Source organism: Oncorhynchus gorbuscha, unplaced genomic scaffold (genome assembly GCF_021184085.1).
Source record: "Oncorhynchus gorbuscha isolate QuinsamMale2020 ecotype Even-year unplaced genomic scaffold, OgorEven_v1.0 Un_scaffold_1135, whole genome shotgun sequence".
Taxonomy (NCBI): Eukaryota; Metazoa; Chordata; class Actinopteri; order Salmoniformes; family Salmonidae; genus Oncorhynchus; species Oncorhynchus gorbuscha.
This window is the reverse complement of record NW_025746005.1, coordinates 518-12,574: the sequence shown is the minus strand read 5'-3', so window position 1 is coordinate 12,574 and position 12,057 is coordinate 518. Positions and strand designations below refer to the sequence as shown.

Genomic DNA, 12,057 nt, shown 5'->3' with positions numbered 1-12,057 from the left:
TTAGGATCCGCAGCAGCTACTCTTCCTGGGGTCAAACAGGAAACACTAAAAATACATAATATACATACAGTGGGGCAAAAAAAGTATTTAGTCAGCCACCAATTGTGCAAGTTCTCCCACTAAAAAGATGAGGCCTGTAATTTTCATCATAGGTCCACTTCAACTATGACAGACAAAATGAGAGAGAAACAATTTCAGAGAATCACATTGTAGGATTTTGAATTAATTTATTTGAAATTTTATTTAAAATTATAGACAAGAGAAGATGTTGCCCAGAACAAATTAATGTACAAATATTATATCAATTAACTTCAACAGTTATTAAAATAAATTCATCAATGACTAAAACAATGAATCTAGCATTAATTAAAAGGCAATTTAATAAACACTAGTCAATTCATAGCCTGTTTATCATGAAACAAAACGTGTTTGGTAATTTTAAAAAACTATCCACCTAAATTAATGCAGAAAACTGTTCAGCGTTATCTGATACAGTGCATTCATAAAGTATTCAAACTGCTTGACTTTTTCCACCTTTTGTTACATTACAGCATTATTATAAAATACATCAATCTACACAAAACACTCCAGAATTACAACAAAAATCAGGTTTATTTAAATGATTTGAAACACCTTCAAAATATGGAGTTTCACCCCCCTTTGCCCTCAGAACAGCCTCAAATCGTCGGGGCATAGACTGTCCAAGGTGTTGTGTGCGTTCCAAAGGGATGCTGGTCCATGTGGACTCCAATGCTTCACACAATTGTGTCAAGTTGGCTGGGAGTGGATCCACTCTGAATAGCTCATTCCATCTCCTCCCACAGATGCATAATTACAGTGAATTCAGTGTAATATTCTTGGAACCATTCCTGGACAAGCCTTGTGGCATAATCCTGCTGAAGAAAACAACTTGCAGATGGGATACACTGCTACCATGAAGGGAGGCACCTGATTGGCAATGATGTTTAGATATCCTGTAGCATTCAAACATTACTCAACCCCCCCCCCTCCCCCAATGTGTGCCCTGAAAACACACCCCAACCATCACACCACCACCCTGCAATGCTGACACACAGCATGGATGCAGGCAGTGTAAAGTATTTAAGTAAAAATTATTTAAATAACTACTTAGATTTGACTACATTCCTAAAGAAAATAATGCACTTTTCACTCCCTGACACCCAAACGTACTTGTTACATTTTTTAAATGATTAGCAGGACAGAAAATGGTCCAATTCATGCACTTATCAAGAGAACATCCCTGGTCCTCCCTACTGCCTCTGATCTGGAAGACTCACTAAACACAAATGCTTAGTTTGTAAATGATGGCGGAGTGTTGGAGTCCGTAATATTAAAAAACAAGACAATTGTGTAAGGAATTTGAAATGATTCACACTTTTACTTTGAATTCTTAAGTATATTTATTTTTACTCAAGTAGTATTTTACTGAGTAACTCACTTTTACCTGTGTCATTTTCTATTAAAGGTATCATTACTTTCACTCAGTCTGACAGTTAGGTACTTTTTCCACCACTGGATGTATGTCCTCGTGGTTTCCTCCCCCAGTCCTCCCATCAGCATGAAACAGCAGGAACAGGGATTCATCAGACCAGGCAAAAGTTTTACAATTTTCAGTATCCAGTGTTTTCATTCCTTAGCCCACCTGGGTTCACCTGGTCAGTCTGTCATGGAAAGAGCAGGTGTCCTTAATGTTTTTTTTAGTTTTTTTTTTACAATAGAGTGTTCTACGCTTCATTTGATCCAATTCAATGTTGCTTTTAGGTCAGTTGATGTTGTGAAGCATTTTACACAGTCAGAGCAGCATTAAGGCTTCACTCCTGTATGTATACGTTCATGTCTTTTTAAGTTGTCCAGTTTAGAGAAACTCTTTCCACAGTCAGAGCAGGAGTAGGGCTTCACTCCTGTATGTACACGTTCATGTCTTTTTAAGTTGTCCAGTTGAGAGAAACTCTTTCCACAGTCAGAGCAGGAATAAGGCTTCACTCCTGTATGTACACGTTCATGTGTTTTTAAGTGGCCCAGTTGAGAGAAACTCTTTCCACAGTCAGAGCAGGAGTAAGGCTTCTCTCCTGTGTGTGTTCTCTGGTGAACTTTTTGCTCAGTTGATGTTTTGAAGCATTTTTCACAGTCAGAGCAGGAGTAAGGCTTCTCTCCTGTATGTATACGTTCATGTGTTTTTAAGTCGCCCAGTTGAGAGAAGCTCTTTCCACAATCAGAGCAGGAGTAAGGCTTTTCACCTGTGTGATGTTCTCTGGTGAACTTTTTGAGCAGTTGATGTTTTGAAGCATTTTTCACAGTCAGAGCAGGAGTAAGGCTTCTCTCCTGTATGTACACGTTTATGTGTTTTTAAGTCGCCCAGTTGAGAGAAACTCGCCCCACAGTCAGAGCAGGAGTAAGGCTTCTCTCCTGTGTGTATACGTTCATGTCTTTTTAAGGTGCCCAGTTGAGAGAAACTCGCCCCACAGTCAGAGCAGGAATAAGGCTTCTCTCCTCTGTGCACTCTCTGATGAACTGTCAGAGCCTTTGATGTTGTGAAATTCTTCCCACAGTCAGTACAGGAAAACAGATTCTCTCCTGTGTGTATTTTTACATGTAATTTTAGCTTTGATAGAATTGAAAAATTCTCCTCACAATGTGGGCAGTGGTGAGACCTCTTAGCTCTGTGATCTTCCTGCTGTTTCTCTCTGGATGTAGAGAATGTCTCAACATGGTCTCCTGTGAGAACAACATCAGAAGAACCAGTCAGTTGTGATAAACACTACAGGTCAAACGTTTCAGAACACATACTCATTCAAGGGTTTTTCTTTATTTGACTATTTTCTATCGTGAAGACATCAAAACTATGAAATAACACAGATGGAATCATGTAGTAAACAAAAAGGTGTTAAACCATTCAAAATACATTATAACTGAGATTCTTCAAATAGCCACCCTTTGCCCTGATGACAGCATTGCACAATATTGGTATTCTCTTACCATGAGAAAGAGATTTCTCTATCTTATCTTCTTCATCTTTAATGCTGACATTCAGCTCCATTGTTTGACTGCAGTCTTCCAGCTTCATCTCTGGATCCTGCAGAGCAAACTGGGCTCCACTGTCACAATCAGGACCCAGTGACTGTAGGTTTGGAATCAGTGTGGAAGGAGAGAGGCAGGCTGGGTTTGTCCTCACTATTGATGTTACCGAACTCAGACTTAATTCCAGTTGTCCTGTAGTAACAAATGAGAAACAGACACAGAAAGTTGTCTTGACAGTTCTGGCACTTTCTTTATTCTCAATAAAATATATAATATTTCTTCTTGTTAAATGTTCTATTTCAGTGCTGGACTTGGACTGAAATAGGTGTCGGTACTCATTTTTAGGTGCAGGAGCTCCAAAATACTGTTAACATTCTGTCCAAGTTAAGCACTGATCTAATTTCAATTTCAATAGATCAGGTAGATAAGCATTTAGAACAAAACATGAATTCATTACAATTAGACAAAGTACCTGTTTTAATTAGTCTACACAACGTAAGTGCACTTAACCTATAATGGATTTTCCCGAATTCGCATAAATGACTAAAAACCATTTAGTACAAGGTTGCAGTATGTTGTAGGCAGCACTATGTATTATTTTCCTGAATAACCTTGTCTTCACTGTATTATTCCAATCAAAAACCAATAGTATTTCCGTTCACATCATAGTAACATTTATAGATAAATATAGAAACAACTGCATATGTCTGAATATTAGTATACATGTAGAAAACTGATCATCATTACATTCTGCTTCAGAACTGTAGTGTGACCGTGAAATTGTCTCTCTGTACCTACACTGAAGTCTGTTGAAGCAGACAGAGTGGGTGCCACCATTTTACCAGCTTGTGAATTTTACACAAAACCAATAACATGCTAAACAAACTCAGATATCTCAAATAAATAGATTCATGAGGAAATGATGTACACTGCTCAAAAAAATAAAGGGAACACTTAAACAACACAATGTAAATCCAAGTCAATCACACTTCTGTGAAATCAAACTGTCCACTTAGGAAGCAACACTGATTGACAATAAATGTCACATGCTGTTGTGCAAATGGAATAGACAACAGGTGTAAATTATAGGCAATTAGCAAGACACCCCCAATAAAGGAGTGGTTCTGCAGGTGGTGACCACAGACCACTTCTCAGTTCCTATGCTTCCTGGCTGATGTTTTGGTCACTTTTGAATGCTGGCGGTGCTTTCATTCTAGTGGTAGCATGAGACGGACTCCACAACCCACACAAGTGGCTCAGGTAGTGCAGCTCATCCAGGATGGCACATCAATGCGAGCTGTGGCAAGAAGGTTTCCTGTGTCTGTCAGCGTAGTGTCCAGAGCATGGAGGCGCTACCAGGAGACAGACCAGTACACCAGGAGACGTGGAGGAGGCTGTAGGAGGGCAATAACCCAGCAGCAGGACCGCTACCTCCGCCTTTGTGCAAGGAGGAGCAGGAGGAGCACTGCCAGAGCCCTGCAAATGACCTCCAGCAGGCCACAAATGTGCATGTGTCTGCTCAAACGGTCAGAAACAGACTCCATGAGGGTGGTATGAGGGCCCGACATCCATAGGTGGGGGTTGTGCTTACAGCCCAACACCGTGCAGGACGTTTGGCATTTGCCAGAGAACACCAAGATTGGCAAATTCGCCACTGGCGCCCTGTGCTCTTCACAGATGAAAGCAGGTTCACACTGAGCACGTGACAGACGTGACAGAGTCTGGAGACGCCGTGGAGAACGTTCTGCTGCCTGCAACATCCTCCAGCATGACCGGTTTGGCGGTGTCTCAGTCATGGTGTGGGGTGGCATTTCTTTGGGGGGCCTCACAGCCCTCCATGTGCTCGCCAGAGGTAGCCTGACTGCCATTAGGTACCGAGATGAGATCCTCAGAACCCTTGTGAGACCATATGCTAGTGCGGTTGGCCCTGGGTTCCTCCTAATGCAAGACAATGCTAGACCTCATGTGGCTGGAGTGTGTCAGCAGTTCCTGCAAGAGGAATCCATTGATGCTATGGACTGGCCCGCCCATTCCCCAGACCTGAATCCCATTGAGCACATCTGGGACATCAAGTCTCGCTCCATGATTTAGTCCAGGTCTGGGAGGATATCCCTCAGGAGACCATCCGCCACCTCACCAGGAGCATGTCCAGGCATTGTAGGGAGGTCATACAGGCACGTGGAAGCCACACACACTACTGGGCCTCTTTTTGACTTGTTTTAAGGACATTACAAAAGTTTATCTTCTTGACATCACAGTTCTGGTTCTTTCTTTATTCTGAAGAATGTTGTGTCCCCAGAACTTCCTGTTCCCCCACTATCACAGTGCAGCCACAGGTAGAACAATGAGACAGATATTTCACCGGATGTAGGAATGTGAAGCATCTGCTTAGCATTTCCACTCACTGTCAAATATGGTAGTGAGAGGAAGCCCACTGGCCGGCAGTGGGAGAAGATGGAACGAGATGGATTTTGGTCGACATTCTGCAAATGTTCTAATCGATGAAACATCTGATCTTAGTACAGTTTTCTGTTCCCAAAACTGAAATCAGTTGTGAACAGAGTGGACTAAGTTTTGTAGACTTCACCCTTTAAAAAAAAATAAAAAAACTTTTGCAAAGACGTTGAGAAGGAACGCAAAGTCGAATTGAGTTATTGCACACGAGTGCTTCATAGAGGAGGCGTTCCCTAACAGAAATATGCAGATATGCGCTAGAACGCGCCAATAGGATCTCGCTAGCTGTTGTCTATCTTGGTTTGGTGGATACTTGGAATGGACCTACGCTGTTATATGAGAAGGGAAGTGCTTCATTTCAGTTGGATCCTCCAGCACCTGTCACTTTTTTTGTCTTTCGTTCTGGAACCCATTTGCCAGAATCAGGTACCTCTTGTGGCATGAAAAATAATTTCCACTGTTAGCAAAGTAAACATCCTAATTAAAGGAATCAGAGTAATTACATTTGGACAAGCTGTCGTACACGTCGACCCAGACCATCCCAAACATGTTCAAAGGGTGACATGTCTGGTGAGTAATGCAGGCCATGGAAGAACTGGGACATTTTCAATTGTGCACAGATCCTTGCGACATGGGGCAGTGTATTGTCATGCTGAAACATGAGGTGATGGCGGAGGATGAATTGCAGGACATTGGGCCTCAGGATCTTATCATGGTTTCTCTGTGCATTCAAATTGCCATTGTTAAATTCAATTGTGTTCATTGTCTGTAGCTTATGCCTGCCCATACCAATACCCCGATATCACCACAGGGCACACTGTTCACAACATTGACATCAGCAAACTGCACGCCCACACAACATACTGGTGGTCTGCAGTCGTGAGGCTGGTTGGGCATACTGCCAAATTCTCTAAAACAACATTGAAGGCTGCATATGGTAGAGAAATTAATATTATGTTCTCTGGCAACAGTAGTCCTTTCGGTCTTGGAGGCCCAAAAATGTCTCAGCTGCAAATTGCAGCTGCACTTGATTGACGTACAACATTTACAACTGGTTGAGGTGCATCCACCTCCATATCTGCATCAGAACTGTGGCCTCTTGCCCCGATAACTCTTGTCACCACCTCCACATCTATTCCACCTCCACATAAGAGATTTGCTGTACAGCCCTGATCCTTGACACCTCAACCACTTTCACCCTAACAGGGCACTCTGGGAATTCAAGAATATGACCCCCATCACAGTTGTAACATTTTGCATTCACATACTTTCAATAACATATTCCTAGCCTGATACCACAACACAGGGTATTTGGCTTGTAGCTACTGATGGATTCTGGGTATTAACTCCTGACCTTGGGATAGGGTTAATTATAAGGTATCCTATTGAAAGTTTGAGAGCTTACACCAGAAGTAAATGGTTATCTGTAGGGGAAGGTATATAGTGTGTGCAATTAAGCTTGGAATGTGCTGAGTGCAGGGAAAGCAATCACGTGTCAGGTATTGATAAGGGGAGAGAGCCATGGATTAGTGATGAAGGGGGTTAAAGGTCAGGTCACCTTTTTTCCCCCCACCAGGTATAGGCTAGTTGAGAACAAGTTCTCATTTACAACTGCGACCTGTTCAAGATAAAGCAAAGCAGTGTGACACAGACAACAACACAGAGTTACACATGAAATAAACATACAAGCCAATTACACAATAAGTCAATGACACAGTAGAAAAAAAGAAAGTCTATATACAGTGTGTGCAAAAGGCATGAGGAGGTTGGCAATAAAAAGGCCATAGTAGTGAATAATTACAATTTAGCAGATTAACACTGGAGTGATACATGTAGAGATACTGGTGTGCAAAAGAGCAGAAAAGTAAATAAAATAAAAACAGTATGGGATGAGGTAGGTAGATTGGGTGGGCTATTTACAGATGGACTATGTACAGCTGCAGCGATCGGTTAGCTGCTCAGATAGCTGATGTTTAAAGTTGGTGAAATGCTATTCACAACAGGCTTAACTTTGGATGGTTAGAGCGTTGGGCCAGTAACCGAAAGGCTATGTCGTTCTGCCCCTGAACAAGGCTGTTAACCCACTATTACTAGGCCATCGTTGAAAATAAGATCTGACTTGCCTAGTTAAATAAAGGTTAAATAAAATAAAACAACTCTGCCACCTTTAAGAAACTAAAGAAGAATACTATTAATCCCTTTGTTAAAAACACCAACTATATGCCACAAAGTACAGCAATATCTGGGTGAATCCCCTATATTATCCAGTTTTACACCCATTTGGTGTAATGACAATTTCACACCTGGTAAAACTGACTAGGGGTTTAAATAATGGACGAGAAAAGGTATTGTTAAAGTAACGGACTGGTTTAAAGAATTGACAACAACAGGTATTGAATTGTAAAATTCCTCTACTCACTATGACAAGGGTTAGTAACTACACAGACTCATTTCATATCATCCTCCACTCACTATCACAAGGGTTAGAAACTACACAGACTCTCATTCCTCCACTCACTATCACAAGGGTTAGTAACTACACAGACTCATTCCTCCACTCACTATCACAAGGGTTAGAAACTACACAGACTCATTCCTCCACTCACTATCACAAGGGTTAGAAACTACACAGACTCATTCTCCACTCACTATCACAAGGGTTAGAAACTACACACTCATTTCATAGAACCCTAAAACACTGGCAGTTTGTCTACTTCACTTCTTTAGTCTACACTCTGATCACTCCAGACAGACCAGTGAATAAAACAAATGCTGACAATACTGGTGTCATCCATACAAGTCTGAGTAACATGAAATACATTAACCTTTCAATTGAAACAGTTCTACTGCAACTTTTCATGCACAGCGGGAAGTTGGAATGAACACAGACTTAATGAGAAAAAAACAGTGCTTACTAAGAGAAACCGATTTCTCCTCTTCTTCATCTTTAATGTTGACATTCAGCTCCAGTGTTTGACTGCAGTCTTCCAGCTTCACTGATGCCATCTCTGGATCCTGCAGTGAAAACTGGGCTCCACTGTCACAATCAGGACCCAGTGACTGTAGGTTTGGACTCAGTGTGGAAGGAGAGAGGCAGGCTGGGTTTGTCCTCACTGTTGATTTTACCGGCCTCAGACTTAATCTGAGTCGGTCTGTAGTAATAAAGAGAAATGGACACAAAAGTTATTGTCTTGACAGTTCTGTCGCGTTCATATTCTCTAAAAATATTTTTTAAATAGCCAATTATGTAATTACAATAGATCAGGTAGCTAAGCATTGACAACAAAACATTAATTCATTCACATTAGACAAAGTACATACTTTAAATTAAACAACACAAGTGCACGTAACCATAACATGCCATTTATAAAAAAGAAAACGTCTCCTTTAAGCAGTACTTCAAAGTATTTTTACTTAGTTACTTTACACCACTGACAATTGTATTTCCCATTCACACCATAGTAACAATTATAGATAAAGATTGAAACAACTGAATGTGTCTGAATATTAGTACACATGTAGAAAACTGATGATCATTACATTCAGCTTCAAAATAGTGCGACCGTGAAATTGTCTCTCACTCATGCACCTGCACTGCTACCCCATTCATAGATGCTAACTGCTTTAGTACACCTGCACTGCTACCCCATTCATAAACACTAACTGCTTTAGTACACCTGCACTGCTACCCCATTCAGAGAAGCTGACTGCTTTAGTACACCTGCACTGCTACCCCATTCAGAGACGCTAACTGCTTTAGTACACCTGCACTGCTACCCCATTCAGAGAAGCTAACTGCTTTAGTACACCTGCACTGCTACCCCATTCAGAGACGCTAACTGCTTTAGTACACCTGCACTGCTACCCCATTCAGAGAAGCTAACTGCTTTAGTACACCTGCACTGCTACCCCATTCAGAGATGCTAACTGCTTTAGTACACCTGCACTGCTACCCCATTCAGAGATGCTAACTGCTTTAGTACACCTGCACTGCTACCCCATTCAGAGATGCTAACTGCTTTAGTACACCTGCACTGCTACCCCATTCAGAGATGCTAACTGCTTTAGTACACCTGCACTGCTACCCCATTCAGAGATGCTAACTGCTTTAGTACACCTGCACTGCTACCCCATTCAGAGATGCTAACTGCTTTAGTACACCTGCACTGCTACCCCATTCATAGATGCTAACTGCTTTAGTACACCCGCACTGCTACCCCATTCAGAGATGCTAACTGCTTTAGTACACCTGCACTGCTACCCCATTCATAGATGCTAACTGCTTTAGTACACCTGCACTGCTACCCCATTCAGAGACGCTAACTGCTTTAGTACACCTGCACTGCTACCCCATTCAGAGACGCTAACTGCTTTAGTACACCTGCACTGCTACCCCATTCAGAGACGCTAACTGCTTTAGTACACCTGCACTGCTACCCCATTCAGAGACGCTAACTGCTTTAGTACACCTGCACTGCTACCCCATTCAGAGACACTAACTGCTTTAGTACACCTGCACTGCTACCCCATCCTCTTCACTGCCAGATTCTACAGTGATGCTGTCTGGAAAGCTGCTAGGAAGAACGCCTTCCTTCAGAGCCATGGTCTGCGTTTCACCGAGCTTCTCAGCCCGGAGGACATAGAAAGGAACAAGTTGTGGCCAACGATCAAGACAGAACGAAGTGAGGGGAAGGATGCTCACTTCGTCGGAGGACGAGGTTTCGTCAACGGTTGATAAATCCATTTTCCTCCCTAAATTCTCACCAGAAGGAACAGGTTGATGGTTTCAGCCATGGTAATTCTCATTTCCTTTATGTTGTTTACCTAACAAACATCAGGTGACTATTTTTTTTCCGGAATTCTCAGGTACTTCAATTTATTACTTTGTTCTTGTATCACCAGAAGACCTATTTTGTTTACAAACTTACAAAGAAGATTGAAAGCTGCATTTTTTATTTTTATGTATACAGATTGTTATGTATACAGATTGTTATGTATACAGATTGTTATGTATACAGATTGTTATGTATACAGATTGTTATGTATACAGATTGTTATGTATACAGATTGTTATGTATACAGATACGATACTGTTTTAAAGGGCATACAGGTCTGCTCTGACTGTACACGGTTATTGTTCTATTTAGTTATTAATACTCATTTACAAAAAAATGTCTTAGGAATGTGTAAAGCATGTAAAGCATTTTTATTCAATTATTTTATGATCAGTTTTCATATATACTTAAAATAGTAGGTACCCTTTTATTTAAATTATTATTTAGCATTTTATTACTCAGAATAGTTCCTGAATTACACTAAAGTGTGTTTTTAGTCTCTCTTACTACAAGAACCCTTGGTTTGGTCTTGAACATAATTTTCAGTTGAGTGGAATTTCAAAACTGGATGACGTCTAGCTCAAAGGTTATGGAATAAGCTATTTTCACTTTAAATTTACTTAAATGGTGCTGATCTCGGTTCCTTATCGTTTACGTTCACTGCTCCTACGTCTTTGACTCATCCTACTACAGTTTATACTTTTATATATCTTTTTTGTTTTGTCTTTGTCTATAGTTTATCTTAATGCTATAAGGGGTTACAAAACTATGTGAATAATAAGGCCTTGTTTTTATTAGCTAAACAATTTCCAACATATTTTTGCTTTTTTGAAGAGTCTCACTCAATTTCAGCTGATGCCAACTTCTGGAGGTCACAGTGGGGCAACGATATTTGGCTTTCCCATGGATCTGAACGCTCCGCTGGTGTCACTACAATGAAAAATACCTTTGGTGGTAATATTCTACACTCTGTGACCCCTTTGGTCACTTTATTTGTCTTGTGATCAGTTACAATGACATTACGCTCATTACTGTAAACTTCTACGGGTACAACACCAAACATGAGAATGATGAGTTGCTTGAATCTATAGAGAAACATATACTTCATTGGTTATCTAAATTTCCCAATTCGTTATTATTGATAGGAAGGGACTTTAACATTACAATAGATAATTAAACTGGTAGATGGCCCCCAGGTAGGCCAACCAATCAGAATTTGGGTTTAATACTTTTTATGGAAAAGTTTGATCTTACTGATATATGGAGAGAGAGGTTTCCGGCCACAGATCATTCACTTGGATAAACAAAACAGGTTCCAGACATTCCAGAATAGATTTTTGGCTTATATCCAAATGTATTGATAGTGAGTGTGTTACTACTGATATTTGTACAACTCCCCTCACAGACCATAGGGCCATTTACATTGATATCAAAATATTTACCCCTGATACTAACCTGGGTAGAGCATCCAACTGGAAGCAAAATAGCTCATTATTAAATAATGATATAGTCAAATTTGAGGTTAAAGATCTGCTCTCACACTTTTGGGAAAGGGTTTGTGAAGAAAAATCTTATTGCAAGAACTGGGAGCTCTTTAAATTTGAGGTGTCCAAATACCTTAGAAAATAAGATAGTAATCTTACTAAGACCAGAAGAGCTGAGGAGGAAAAGAGAACTTCCCTTTCTCAGAGGTCCCCAGACGGACTCTCAGGGGAGGAGAAGATGGAAC

At 40.8% G+C, this 12,057-nt stretch overlaps 1 pseudogene; it reads right to left on the bottom strand.

Moving 5' to 3' along the window:
- Positions 1 to 201: 201 nt before the first annotated feature.
- On the bottom strand, positions 202 to 8,457 carry LOC124021587 (annotated as a pseudogene).
- Between the last annotated feature and the right edge of the window lie 3,600 nt (positions 8,458 to 12,057).